Source organism: Budorcas taxicolor, chromosome 3 (assembly GCF_023091745.1).
Source record: "Budorcas taxicolor isolate Tak-1 chromosome 3, Takin1.1, whole genome shotgun sequence".
NCBI lineage: Eukaryota > Metazoa > Chordata > Mammalia > Artiodactyla > Bovidae > Budorcas > Budorcas taxicolor.
The window spans coordinates 16922279-16937369 of NC_068912.1; the positions used below are offsets into that span (position 1 = coordinate 16922279).

Below are 15091 nucleotides of genomic sequence, written 5' to 3' on the forward strand. Positions count from 1 at the left end.
TTTTGAAATCTAGATAAAGTGCTAAACACACTCAATAAACATTAGCTCCAAAAAGAAAACGAACAGATAGAGCCTGCATAGGACAAAGGACATGCCCGCTACTCAGCGGTCTTGCTTACTTGTCTCTCTTGGAGATTGATCACTCTAGATTGAAAGTTGCCCCACCACGGCCTGATTTTAATTTTGTTGAAAGGTATTTTCTCGGGCCTCACTAGTATCTTTCTCAGTCTTATTTCCTCCACCACTGTGTTTCTCTTGTATCATCGCAGCCCTTGAAGAATGGCCCTTCAGACAGCACAGAAAGGACTGAACTGATAATGGACGAAGCAACAGGCTAGGGAAAAGGGCCAGTACTTTCCACGAGGGCAGTGACTGCGTCCCATGTACTGCTCTATGCCCAGCACAAAGAAGAATGTCTAATCACATAACAGGTCCTCTATCATGTGTGAAATAACTGAGCCAATGAAGGTATCAAAATGAGTGGGGGAGTGGTGAAATAATTTTCAATGTAGTATAAGGCAGGTACTACAGATAAAATAATGACCAAAACTGAATTTTGAACTAAGAGGGTGAAATTGTTGGAAAAGTGAGGAAAACTCTCACAATAGTTACTATTATGTTTATGGAGTATTTACTAAGTCCTTGGCACTGTCCTGAGCATTTAAAATGTACTATTTTATAATAATCCTCACAATTACCCTATAAACTAGGTACTCATCAATCATTCCCATTTTAAAGATAGGGAAACTAGGGCGTAGAGAATAGACCTTAAGTAACTTGCACCCAAATCACACAACTGGTGAGAGATCCAAACCCAGGCAGTCAGATTCCAGAGACTATATTCTTTACCTGGACACTACTACAATGAAAAAGAACGTGCTTTACCTGCTTTTGTACATTTTTGTGCGTCTGTTCAGGGTCCACCTGTCTTTTTGTGCCCATGTCCTTCATTAGTTTCATTTCCATTGCACAGCGTGACTTCTAAATGACTTGAAAAACACATTCTAGTGCTTCTGGAGCCAGTTATTTCTGAGTTTGAGCCATTAGTCATTAATTAGCTGCCTGAACTTTGCAAGCTCCTTAGCCTCTCTGAACCCCTTTCTGGATCTACTGGCTTCAAATTTCAGCTCTGCCACTTATATGTAACTCTGGGCAAATCATTTGATTGGTAGCTCGTTTCCTTAATCTGTATAATGGGGCTAACAGTATCTACCTCACTGAGTTACAAGGAATAAATAATCCATGGAAAGCTCTTAAAAAAATAAGAATGCACGTACAGCACAGTGCCTCAGTCTCTGCCCAAAACACTAGCTATTACTTGGTACCTCAGATGCTCAAGAACAATACTTATAGTACATGTTCGAAAAACGCTGGGTTCAGGCGCTCCTAACTGCTTTGGGGAAGTAGGGAGGCTAGCAGGAGTTGGGCCTTGAGTTGATTAGGTGTAGTCGGTGGAGTGGGAGGCTGTTTCCCTCACTGTGAACCTGATCAGACTAGAGATCCGGAGAAAAGGAGCCGCGAGCGCTCTGCGCGGCGTAATTTCTCAGCAATTTGGCTAGCTGTCTTTTTTCCCCCAGTCGTGGTTCAGTCACGACAGGACCGTGCTGGGGTACAATGAAGACCAGGAAGCTCAAGGCCTTTGGGCAGACGGAGACAGGCCACGCCCCAAACAGACTGCAAGGCCCGAGCGCCTCAAGCTACTGCTATCGTGAAATTCCTGGATTCTGTCGCGATGAAACACCACCCAACGCAGACCCCACCGCCGTTCGCCAGTCTCCATCTTTAGAATTGGAAGAATGAGAGCAGGCCAAAGGGGAATCCCGGTTTGGGGATAGTGGGGTACGGCGGCTGCCTGGGGACCAAAACGTCTCTAAGGTAAAGTTGCAGCCTGAAGCGATTTTTTGACCCCCGACACTTAATGGGCTGCTGAAGACCCGGATGTGTCTGGGACTGGCCGAGGTACCCATTAACGCGCCCCCGCTAGACCATCCCCCTCCTCTCTTTAGGATTGGGTCTTACGTACGCCAATCATCACTTCTTCAGCCACTCACTCGTCAAGGGTGGGGTGTAGCCCCGACAGCCCGTCTCCTATTGGTAAGGCCGAGAAGAGAAGGGCGGGGAGGCCGGCTAGGGTCGCCCAATGGGCGTCGTGGCGTGTGGGGAAGGCGGAGCCGAGGTGCTTGGCAGCTGCCCAATCAGCGTCCTTGTTTGTGTGGTGCCGCCGCCGCCGGTGCAGCCGCCGCCGCCGCCGCTGCCCCCGTCTGTACCGCAGTGTCTGCTCCGCCCGCCCGCCCGGGTCCGGCCCGCCCCCCTCCCCCACCCCCGCCCCCGGTCCCGTCAGCGGGGTCCGGAACCTACCGTGCCGTCGCCTCTTCCTTTTTCGACGCCGCCGCCGCCGCCTGAGGAGGCGAGCTAGCCGGGAGTTACACCGCCACCGCCAGGTGAGGAGCTTTGGCCTAGGCCAGCCTGGCCGCCCGCCCGCCCGGGGGCGGTGAGGAGCGAGGAAGGGAGGGAGGCTGGGAGGAGGCGGTGGTGGCGGAGGTGGGGGAAGGGAAAGGTGGAGGGGCGGGGGGAGGGGAAGCGCCCGCGAGCCGACGCCCGCCCGCGCGCCCCCGCCTTGCGTCCCCCTCCCCCCACCCCGGCACCGCGCGCCCCCGCCTCGCGCTCCCCCTTCACCTCATCCCCTCCCCCCTCCCCCCGCTCCGCGCGCGCGCCCCGGTCTTTCACTTCGGCCTCGCGCGCCCCCAGCTCGTGTCCCTTCATTTCTTCTCCTTTTACTCTTTCTCCCCTCCCTCGCGCCCCGTTTCCCCCGCCTTCCCCGCTTTAACTCACTGCCTCATGCCCGCCATGCTCCCCTCCTTTCCTCTCTAGCGCGCCCCCCCCCTTAACTCTCTCCACCCCCAGTGGTGCCCTCAGGGTGCGGGGGCCGCTCCCTACTCTCAGTCTTCTGTATGCCGGCGGTTGGGACAAATAGGGGACCCTTAAGGGTGAGGGAAACATGGGATGATTATCTTTATATAGGCAAAGGGATCAGGAGCGCAGACCCTTACCCCTTTATTTCATCGTTCACCGTTCCTTCGCCCTCCCGTAGAAGGGAATTGTCTAAGCCTGTGTGGGTACTTGTCTTCTGTAGTGACTAAACCATCCCTTTCTTCGGCTGGGCTTCTGGGTCCCACTGGATCTGTATCCCAGTTCAGTCAGTGCCTGAGGGCCGAGGGAACTAGAACTTACCCTTTCCTAAAGCAGATCCGGACTTAGACTACTTTTGGCCTCCCCGCTTTCAATTACAAGAAGGAGATAGCTGCTCCTCTTAGTGCAGAGGTTTGGGGGCCATTTGCCTGCCCCAGGGCACCTTTCCCCCTTCATAAAGGTATGGTAGCCTTTTTGGATTCTTCCCCAGCATCAACTTCCCTCCAAACACATGATGTTATTAGTTCGTAGGGCTGGCACTGAAGTGGAGATGGAGGCTTTGATGGTGGCTGGGTGGCATGTAGGTGCTAACTGAGCTTGCCATCAACCTTTTTTTCTTCCACTGTCACCTGGAGAATCGGGTAGCCCTCTGAGAACAGTTTTCTCATTTCTGAGAAATGGTTATTTAGAGGGCTTTTGTGTAGGTGAGGAGAGCTGGGAGATACTTAAGGTAGTGTATTTCAGCAAAGGAAAAGAGCAATACTTTCAGGCTAGATTGCAGCAGAAAGATTTGAACTTGCAGCAGCTGGAGTAAAAGCAGGTTTAACAGATCTGTGTCCAGAGAAGAGCTGATGCTTTTGAGTTTTTAAAATGTTTTCCCCTCTCAGAATGTTTATTTTTTGAGCAGACAGTGCTTGAATGTGACCCAAAGTGAAAAATCTCTCACCTGTGTCCTCCAGCTTCCAGCCCCCCTCCCCATACAAATGACTTTTGTTTTCTTGCATCAGCATGGTGTCTGTATGTTGTCGTCTATATGTTGAAGATTATCCTGTTTGGGAGTTTAGTGCTAACTTTATTGCTCCTTCTTTGATACACTGACTTAAACTCTTTCTTGAGATAACCACTTGGATTCATACTTTTGGTGCTTGGAGCAGTCCTGGTAGAGAACTGTCCTAGAGTGGCATTTCTGCTGGTCCTAGGTTGGGAAAGAGGTACTATTGGAGCTGCTAAAAGTTGTGCTACGCAGGAGCTGAGTATACTTTGAGGGAAGGTCCACACCTGTTGGAAATGGTGCTGGTTTTTTGGTGACTGATATTTTCTCTGGCTGTTTTGGAATGGACTGGGTCAAGGATGGTCTTTCCTTGGGCTTTTTAAGCAGATAGGCTGTATAAATAAGGAGTTAATGGGAGTATGGATCTGGTAGTACTGTGTTCCCTTTTAAGAAGAATATAATATTTTAGTTTAGTGGCAGTGATAGTCACCATGGTAAGGAATGAAGTAGGTGAGTAATAATCAGCAGGAATCAGAAGGCTGGATCTTTAGCCTGAGTGACCCAGTTTGAGAAGAGGTGAGGCTTAGGAACTTGTGTCCTGCCTGTTCCTTACTTGAGAACACTTTCAAGGAGGTGAGAGTGATTTGTAGCTGACAGCCGCATCCATCTTTATGACACTGTGGTTTGCCTTCCCTGACTATGTGTGATGTCTGTTAACTTCCTGTTTAGAGGCAGTCCCAATAGGGTCTGAATAGAGGCTGCATTCAAATACTTGTCTAGGAACAACGTTAACCAGGTTCCCTGATCAGCACTTCAGATCTTAGTTATGACAGTAACTTTTACTGCTGTGTTAAGCATAATACCACAGGGTGGTGGGGGAGGGAAATGTGAGAATTTTGTTCTTAATCTCATAGTCTTAAAGTACATTCAAAGCCTGTGTGCTGTCCCCCTCCCCTTTTTTGGATAAACGTCTCTCCTTACTGCGCCCCCCCCCCCCCCCCCCAAACTGTACTCAACTTTTTTCTTTTTCTGGCTGGGCCTGGCCAAACCTCCAGGTTGGGTTTTGTTAGAAAACCGCAGTGTGGAAGAAAAAGAGTCAATGTGTCAATAATAGTATCCTGACTGCTGGGGTTCATTCTTTTTTTTTTTTTTTTTAATCTTTTTGTCTCTTTTTTTTAGGAGGGGGGATTCATTCTTGCTTTAAGCATTGTTTTATATGTTGTATGTAAACCAGGCCTCTTGTTTCAATTTTACTGATTGTTCCTTCCTTACCTCCTCCACCCATCAAGCTGGAGGTGCATATTTAGGGGAATAGCAGCTATGGCATCCTGGTTTCTGTACTGGAGCATATTCTTTGTTAGCCACCTCATTGGGACAAGCAACCCCTTAGAACCATCTTAACTGACAAGCAGTCCCTGAACTCAGTCAGAATGCTTATTTAGTTCATTGAGAAAAGCCAAACCAGCTTTGGTCAAGTAAAATGATTGCTAGAGAGGTCATGATTTCAGCCATAACTGGAACTCAAGGACTTTCTTCTCTGGACCCTTTGCAGTACTTAAAGCCCTGCATCATTATATATTAAGGCACAATAGCCAGACATTGTCTGATACAGTTTAGAGGGAAAGAAGAAGAAAAAGAAAACCCAGTCAGTCAGATTGACTATAAATCTAGTCCTGGCATAAAGCTGTCCACCTCTTTGCTCAGGAAGATCCAGCCTATCAGGCAGTGCCACACAAAGTTGCACTTCTGTATTGGCTAAGCCTGGGAAAGGAGATAGAAGGAATTTCAGTTTCTTTTGAAAAGGACTGACTTTGGAAGGGAAAAATATTAGCCATTTTGTTTGTTTTATCCTCAGTAATTCCTGTGATACTTTTTCTATAGGTACTGGTTGGGGGTTTGGTGGCTCTAGAGTTCTTGAAGCAGAGAGCCTCCTGTATTTGCATAGTAGTAATGAAAGCCTCTGGACCGTAGAATTCTCCTCCTTCGTGTTTCATCTTTTACCTTCTCTTTTATGGATATATGAAGTATTCCTATGGCATTTGAGGTTATTCAGTAGGAAAGGAGTGACCTAGGGTCATTATAAGCCTAACCAGCCTGGTTAGTATCTCAGTAATGTTTGGTGTCTCCTTCAAAATCCTCTGGTCTTTGCTTTAAGGTGCCATCAATTGGCAAGAGACTATCAACAGTTTGGGGTTGTAGTACCAAAAGCAACAGATGAATGAGGACAAGTATTTTGTTACTTTTGAGGTATGAAATGGTCAATCCCAGACCTCAAAGAGTCATCATAATTGCAGAAGCTTCCTTGACTGTGAACTTGATTGTCATTAATACTAGCAGTGAGCTATTAAAGAACATGACAATACTTTGACATTCACAAGCCATTATTTTGTTTGTTTTCACATCTGGCTAGTTTACATTTTTAAAAGTAATTCAGATTATCTTTACTTGAATCTGAAAGTCATGTTGTAAGTCTCCTGATAAAGCTTTCTTGATCTAGTCTCATTTTGGGAGGAAGCTGGAATTTGTAATCTCCTCAAATATAGGCTGGAATATTAGGATTTAGATTAGACTTTAGAATTAGTGAATTCTCACTGTGGCTGTGGGGGATTGGATGTGTTAATTGGAGAGGTTGTGCATCTCTAACCTAGAAGGTATTTATTTATAAAGTTAGCTTTTTGAGAGTATTTAAATTCAGACTTCCCAGGAGAGAAGTTGTGGACTAATAAGTGGCAAGTTGGAATAGCAGAACACAAGTAGAGAGTCTAGAAATCCTGGGTCAAATCCTAGCTTTGCCATTTTTTAGGTATATGATTTTGGGTAAGCCTCCTAGTTGTGTTGTTTTTTTTTTTTTTGGCTGCAAGGGTTGTGAGATTTTGGTTCCTGAATCAGGGATAGAACCCAGGCCCTCAGCAGTGAAAATGTGGCGTGCTAACCACCAGGAAGGAAGGTTGATACTCAGTCATATCCGACTCTTTGTGACTTCATGGGCTCCTCTGTCCGTGGAATTTTCCAGGCAAGAATATTGGAGTGGGTTGCCATTTCCTATTCCAGGGGATCTTCCCGACCCAGGAATTGAACCCACATCTCTTATGTCTCCTGCATTGGCAGGCAGGTACTTTACCTCTGGTGTCACCTGGGAAGCTAACCAGACCACCAGGGAATTCCTAAGCCTCCTAATTTTTGAATTCCTATTTCTTGCACAGGAAAAGCCAGTTTTTACAGTGGGCTCTAAGGTATTAGATGCTCTGCACTTCTCTGTTGCTGCTGTTCAGTCACGTCAGTCCCTTTTCTTTTTTGATCTCCTGTCATCCTCTCTTTTGCTCATGCCATCCCAGCCACACTGGCTTGTTCCTTAATACATCAGTCACACTCTTTATCTCAGGACCTTTGCACTAGTTACTCCTTCTAGTGGGAAATATCTGTTTTTCCCACAGAGATAATACAAATGACTAATTTTCATACTTTCTTCAGTCGAATCTTTGTTTAAATGTCACCTTGTCACCTTTTGAGTGAGACTTTATCCTACCTATATTTAAAATTGGACCTTCAACGTCCACCCCTCACTCCTAATCCTTCCCTGTTTTTCACTGTACAGCTTTCTGATACACTTGTTACATTTATTGCTTATTGATTCCCCTGGTATGATGTAAAGTCTGTGAAGACTTGCATTTATTTTGATATTTTATTTAATGCCTAGTACAGTATTTGGCAATATAGTTAATACTCAATAACTATTTCTTTAAAAAAAAGTATTTATTTGGCTGTGCTGGGTCTTGGTTGCAGCACAAGGGAATCCTCAGTCTTAGTTGCGGCATGTGGGATCTAGTTCCCTGACCAAGGATTGAACCTGAGCGCCTTCGATTGGGGAGCATGGAAGTCCTTCGATAACTATTTCTTAATCAAATAGGAATAATAATAACTTTTTTTATCTGTTTGTTTATAACAAAGCTATGAAATGTGGTAAGCATGATATAGGATCTTAAAATGTTTTTGAACTTTGAAGCATTCATTATACAAATAGTGATGATAGAATGATTGCCTTCCCATTGAGATGGTAAATAACACTTGATTATGGAAAAAAATCTTCATATATATTCACATATATTATCAGATCTCCTAAACGCCAGCTCTCTTGTTTCCAGCTGTCCACTGTATGCTAGATGTAGCCATCTCTGTATTCCATTGCTACCTCAGACTAAACATTTTCGTTACCTACTCCCCTTTTGTGATTCATTGAGTCATTGAAGCTAGAGATGTGAGCATTATTGTCAGTTCTCTCTCTCTTACCCGTTACTTTCCAAATATTTCTGAATCTATACCTTTTTTCTGTATTTCCATTGCTGCTGTTCAGGACTATAACAACTTTTATTTGGAATATTGCCATGATCTCTTATAGTTCTCTCTGTTTTTAGTCTTGCTCCCTTTTAAACCATCAGTCATACCCTCTTCAAAATAGTCTAATGGAGATCTGATAATTCAGTTTCCCCTTCTCAAAAGTATTCAGTAGTTTCCAATCATTTAAAGGTACTCTGCATGATATCAAGGGCCGTTTATAAATCTTGACCTTTGTCTTTCTCTCCAGCTTTACTTTTCTCCCTTCACAGTTTATACATGAGCAAATACAGTTCTTTTAGTTACCAGATCAGCTTCCAAATTTCATTTCAAATGCTACTCTCTCTGGGGACCCTTCCTTGGCTTGCCCAAAGAGACCTAGATATACTTTCTCTTTGATCTCATTCTAACTTGTATATATTGCATATCTCCCCCCAGTGGTCTGACAACATTCTGAAATAAAGAGATACCATGTCTTTTTACTATTGTTTCTCCAGTGCCTAGCATGGTGTCTGTCACCTATAAAATGTTTTAAAATAATGAATAAGTCTATGGATTGAGAAAATGCTGCATACATTTAGAAGATGCCCCATTTGTTATATTCTGGGGACAGAAGAACCCAGTTGGTGTCTTCGTTCCATTTATCTGTGTGACCTTGGTTGAGTCACTTGAAGTCTCCCAAGCCATAGTTTTCTCAAATTAGAAATAATCAGTAGCTGTTTTATCTATTTCACTATGTCTCTTTGTCAGTCACATGAGATTACACATGTAAAAATGTTTTATAAACTGTAGAGCACTGTATATAGCTGTTATTATGTGCTGACACAAGCTGAGCTTTTCTCACAACTCATTTTTTCTTGTTTATATTGATGTAGGCCCTTTCATTTTATCATCAAAACCATAAATAACTCTTCCACAACTTGTGTTTTGTTCATGTCCTTTTTCATTAGTAGGCGTGACGTGTTCCTATATATTGTCTTAAATAGGGCAAGTTTAAAGGCTTTCTCAGTAATCCAGTGGGTTAAAGAGGTTGTAAAGTCCTGGAAATTACTCTTCTCAAGGAGTACCTCAGTCATGGGTTCTGTAATTTTTTCTTCAGTTTTTTTTTTTAATGCATTTTTGCAACTTTTGAAACTTGAAGGGAATTTTTAAAATGTAAATATAAATTCATTTGTTGAGTACTTTCTTTGTGTAAGGCTTTATGCTATTTTAATTCTAACAGTAACTCTGTGAGGGAGGTATTATAATTTTACAGATGAGAAAATTCAATTTTCAGGAAGGTTGTCGTTTTGCTGAAATCTCAAAAATTAATAAAAGTGGTGAATCCAGTATTTTGAACAATTTTGCCTGACTCCAAAAGTTACCTTACTGTTCTCTTAACGCTTCTCGTAGAGTTTTGTTTTGCCTTTGCAAAAACAGACCAAACAAGAAAATGATAGTTTTCCTAGTAGATCTTATATGAAAAAAGTTACATGATCAAATTAGGGTTTTGAAAAATTCTGGGTTAAGTTAAGGCAGATTTTTTTACAGCATAAGATCCCAAAGCCTTGCATGTCTAAATACACATTTATATTAGGAGTGGTAAAAGAATGACTAAAGGATGCAAAGCTTCTGGAATTATTTGACCATGAAGAGCATCTCTTTGAGAAGATAGTACTTACTGCACCTTGATAATCTGCTTTCTTGTAGTTCTACTGTGGGTTGATTTTTTTAAAAAAAGAGTTGTCACTCTTGAATGAGGGAATTAAATGCTTCTGTGTGCTAGTTTTCCAGAGAACTAGTATGGTGGTATTATGCTAGATGTTTTTTTAGAAACTTCACTGGTTTGGAGGCTGTAGTTTTTTCCCCCATGAAATCTTCAAAGGCAAATGGCACAGCTCATCCAACTTGGCTCTTACCTTCAATGAGTTCCCAGGAGGATAACTCTAACTGAGCTGCTGCCTCCACCTTCTTTCATCTTGCATGCTAGGAAACAGGAGAGTAAGGTTTCAGCTTTGTGTGTGAGCAGAATCCCTTGAGCCAGGAGCAAGAAGCTCTTCCTTTCTGTAAGGATGGTAGTTTCACACTAAGAGATCTGTAAAGCCCACTGTTCTTTCTCTTCTGTGATGCATGCAGACAGACATGGGCATCAGAGGCAAGAAGGAACAATAGCTTTGATTTTTTCAGTCATACTGGTCTTGAAATTAAAACTTTGGGGGATTTGTATTCTGTTGTTTAAAAGCATAAAGGTTACCTGAATGGTGTTCACCACTAAATAGGTTGAACCACCAGTGAAAAATGTTGAAAATATTTCCTCAATAGAATAACATATTTTGGAGGGAGGGACAGCTTCTAACCACTCTTAAACATATATTTGGCTGGATTGATGTGTTGCTATCAAAGAGAGTGAAGGAGTTGGTCATATTTATTGCAACTGCCTGGGACAGTGTGCCTGGAAGACCCTATATTAGATTTCTGTGGAAATTTGGTGTGAATAGCATGACACTCTTCCCATGTAGTACTGTCCATGAATAAATTGTGTTACTCTAATGCTGTTCTTTTCTCATTTTATAATTCACTTAGTAAAGAATGCTCACTGAAGTCGTTACCTGAGTGCATTGTGAATTTGAAAGTTTTATTTTCTTAGAATATTTTAAATCCAGATTATTTTCTGCCATGTAAATGGAAACTAGAATATGGGTCTTTTACTGCACTAAGATTCAGTCTTAAGTTTTCATTAGCCTGCATTTTTAACTCTTCACTTTGTGCATGGAAAGCTATTTCACAGTTGAATTCTGTATAATTCATTAACATTGCACTGAAAACTTTCAAGGAATATGGGTGACTGGAAAAGGATCTTTTTACAGCTGTATTTACTTGAACAGAAACATCTTTTTATTTATTTATTCATTTATTTATGACTGCTGGGTCTTTCTCTAGTTGCAGCGAGTGGCAGCTACTCTTGTTGTGGAGCATGGCCTCTAGGCATCTGGGTTTCAGTAGTTGTGGTTCACAGGCTTAGTTGCTCCGCAGAACACGGAATCTTCCCAGACCAGGGATCTAACCTGTGTCCCCTGCATTGGCAGGTGGACTCTTAACTACTGGACCCACAGTGAAGTCCCAGACAGAACCATCCTAAAAATAGCAAGTGCAACTTTGAAAAACCTGGAGGGTTCAAAGGAATAAGATGTCTCTAGCTTAACTAGTGGTGTAAAAATTTGAGATCTAATGAATTACTGTACATAAAGGGGTACCACTTGTTATGAACTGTTTCGATTGTTGCGTTTTTAAAAGTATTTAATGATTATTTTTGGCTGCGCTGGGTCTTTGTTACTGTGCACAGGCTTTCTCTAGTTGTGGCGAGCGTGGGCAGCTCTCTAGTTGTGGTGCATGGGCTTCTCATTGCTGTGGCTTCTCTTGTTGCAGAGCACAGGCTCCAGGGCACGCAGTTAGTTCAGTAGTTGCTGTGCATGGGCTTAGTAGTTGAGGCAGACAGGCTTAGTTGCCCTGCGACATGTGGAATCTTCCCTGACCAGGGATTTTAACCCATGTCTCCTGCACTGATTGGCAGATGGACTGCTAGGGAAGTCCTGATTGTTTCACTGATGCTACCAAAGCCTTGATGTATATCTGGAATTAAATCGTAGGTTCCCAGTTTTGTCAAAGACAGAGTGGTAGGTGTCCAAGAAGAGTATAACCAAGGTTGGAATCTGAGCGGTTTCTATTTCCAAATTAAACCTTTAGTCTGGCTGACTGAATACCTGAGAATATTCACAGGAAGGGAGTAAAATACAGTATACTAGAGGGACTTCTTGGTGGTCCAGTGGCTAAGAGTCCATGCTCGCAGGCAGGAGGGCCCAGGTTCAGTCCTTGGTCAGGGAACTAGATTTCATATGCTGCAGCTAAAGAATCTGCATGTTGCCACGAAGATTGATGATCCTGTTTGCCACAGCTAAGACCCAGTGGAGCCAAATAAATAAATAAATTTGGCTGCACCAAGTCTTAGTTACAGCATTTTGGATCTTTAGTTGCAGCATGTGGAATCTAGTTTCCTGACCAGGGATCGAACCTGGGTCCCCGGCCTTGGGAGCCTTGAGTCTTAGCCCCTGAACCACCAGGCAAGTCCCCAATAAGTAAATATTTTTAAAAAAGCAAAACGACAGTGTCTGTAGTTATGTCACTTCTGTGCTGTCTTCTAGATTCAGTTGGGTTAAGAGTGTGAAAAGGACTGTATAAGGGGCACTTTTATGGTACAAAGAGGTATTAGAGGAGAACAGTGAGATTCTTACTTGTTATTTTGTAGCTTTAAGAATTAGCTGAAGAAGCCTTTGGAAGTGATCGTTTTTTAAAGTTCATTATTATTGGAGTATAGTTGCTTTACTGGGGTAATCAGTTTAATTTTGTTATGGGGGCTGCTTACCACATCTATGTGTTGCCTAGACTGCACATTAGTTTTTGCTGGTTGTCTAGAAAAGCTTTGTGCTCTCTCTCTTGTTAATCTTTCCAAGTCAACTATTCTCAGTGTTGTGCATAAATATAATTGTGGTATCTGGATATGAGAAAGTCTAGTATCGGTGCTAATCTTGGGGTGTTTTTACATAATTAGTTGAAATCTCCTTCTACGGTTACACTGGAATAACTTTTGGTCATTTTAAAAAGTATAGTTCTACAGTTAGAAAGTTTTGGGTTCACATTTCTACTTTGCCACTTAACTAGTTGTTAGACCTTCACTTCTCTGTGCCTGGCGGATAGTAACTCTGTACCTATTAAAAAAATAATTGCCCATCATTCCTCAGCTTAGCACCTGGCAACCTCCATTCTACTTTCTTTATCTATAAATTTGAGTACTCTAGGGTCTTCATATAAGTAGAATCATAAAATATTTGTCCTTTTGTGTCTAGCTTATTTAATTTTAGCATAATACCTTCAAGGTTCATCTATGTTGTAGCATGTGTCAGAATTTCATTCCTTTTTAAGGCTGAATAATATTCCCTAAGACCTTGATGCTGGGAGAGATTGAAGGCGAAAGGGAAAGGAGGCAGCAGAGGGTGAGATGGTTAGAGAGCATCCCTGACTCAGTGGACATGAGGTTTAACAAACTCCAGGAGACGGTGGAGGACAGAAGAGCCTGGCATGCTGCAGTCCACGCTATTGCAGAGTCTTGCATATGACTTAGCAGCTGAACAATAGCAAGAACTGTCTTACTGTTTTCTTTTGTGACTATTCATTCTTACCAGCAATGTACTCATTTTTAAATTGGGTTGTTTGTTTTGTTGTCATTGAGTGATAGGAGTTCTTTTTACTGGATATTAATCCTGTATCAGATATATGATTTGCAGATACTTTCTTCCATTTTGTGAGTTATTTTTTACTCAGTTGATAATGTCCTTGGTGCACAAAATTTTGATGAGATCCAGTTTACTGTTTGCTGTTTTTGGTGTCATATTCAAGAAATTGTTATCAACTCTGTCATGAAGCTCTTTCCTCCTGTGTTTCCTTCTAAGAGTTTTTCAATATTAGTTCTTATTTTTAGGTCTTTGATCCATTTTGAGTTAATTTTTGTATATGCTCCAAGGTAAGGGTCCAGTTTTATTCTTTGGAATGTGGATATCCAGTTTTTCCAGCACCGTTTGTTGAAAAGACAGTCATGTCTCCACTGAATGGTCTTGATCTTTGTTGATAATCATTTGATCATATGTGCAAAGGTTTATTTTTGGAGTCTGTATTCTGTTCCATTGCTTTGTATGTGTCTTTATGCTCATACCACACTGTTTCAGTAACTGGGGCTTTGTAATAAATTTTGAAGTCAGTAAGTATAAGTCCTCTGACTCGTCTTCATTTTCAAGATTGTTTTGGCTATTTGGGGTCCCTTGAGATGACATATGAGTTTTACGTTGTGTTTTTCTTTTCATATCCCTTTTTTATATTGGGCCAAACAATATAACACTAAACTGAATGGGATCCTGTTACTATAATATGGCAGCTGGTCCTTGTCATAGAAAGTTTTAATTTCACCCAGCTCCTTGGATCACGTATTTTTCTTTACAGTATTAGAAGCAGGGTTACTCTGGATAACTTTTGCTCTTATAAATGAATTGCTGTGGTTGGAGCATTTTATTTATTGTTAAAAGTTTGGTTCGAATTTATTTTATTTTATTTATTTTTGGCTGCACTGGATCTTTGTTGCTGCATGTGGGCTTTCTCTAGTTGCAGTGAGCAGGGGCTACTCTTTATTGAGGTGAACAGATTTCTCATTGTGGTGGTTTCTCTTGTGGCGGAACACAGCCGCTAGGGCACACAGGCTCCAGTAGTCGTGGTATATGGCTTTAGTTGCCTGTGGTTTGTGGAATCTTCCTGGACCACGGATCAAATCCGTGTCCCCTGCATTGGCAGGCGGCTTCCTATCTACGGTGCTACCAGCGAAGTCCAGCGGTGGCTTTTCTTTTTGCGGAGCATGTTCTCCAGGGCACTTGGGCTGGGCTTCAGTAGTTGTAGTCACCGGCTCTAGGGTGTGGGCTCAGTAGTTGTGGCACATGCGCTTAGTTGCCCCTCAGCATTTGGGATTTTTCCAGACTGGGGATAGAACTGTGTCCCATGAACTGGCAAGTGGATTCTTAACCATTGGACCACCACAGAAGTCCTCAAGTTTAAAAAAAAAATCAAGACACACAATGAGAAGTTTCTCATCACTTCTCACCTGCCTAGTTTTAAACATCATCATTGTTATTCCTTTTCTGTCATTTCAGAATTTTCTATGTATACGTAAGCATATGTGAATTTCTTTTTAGTTTTTCTTTTTATACAAAAGATAGCTTTCTACATCTTTTTTTCATTTAATAATACAGGAGATTCTTTTCAAATCTATATATAGAGAATTTG

General features: G+C 42.4%; 1 protein-coding gene across 3 annotated transcripts in view; it reads left to right on the plus strand.

Annotated features, from left to right (window-relative positions):
- Positions 1-2338: 2338 nt before the first annotated feature.
- Positions 2339-15091, plus strand: part of GATAD2B (GATA zinc finger domain containing 2B) — a 78916-nt gene continuing 66163 nt past the window's right edge. For 2 of the 3 annotated variants that reach the window (XM_052636870.1, XM_052636873.1), the window contains exon 1: positions 2375-2441. The gene's annotated coding sequence lies outside the window, so the exon portion shown is untranslated. Of the gene's footprint in view, positions 2442-15091 lie in introns of all 3 variants that reach the window. The other variant, XM_052636871.1, reaches the window with a different exon arrangement.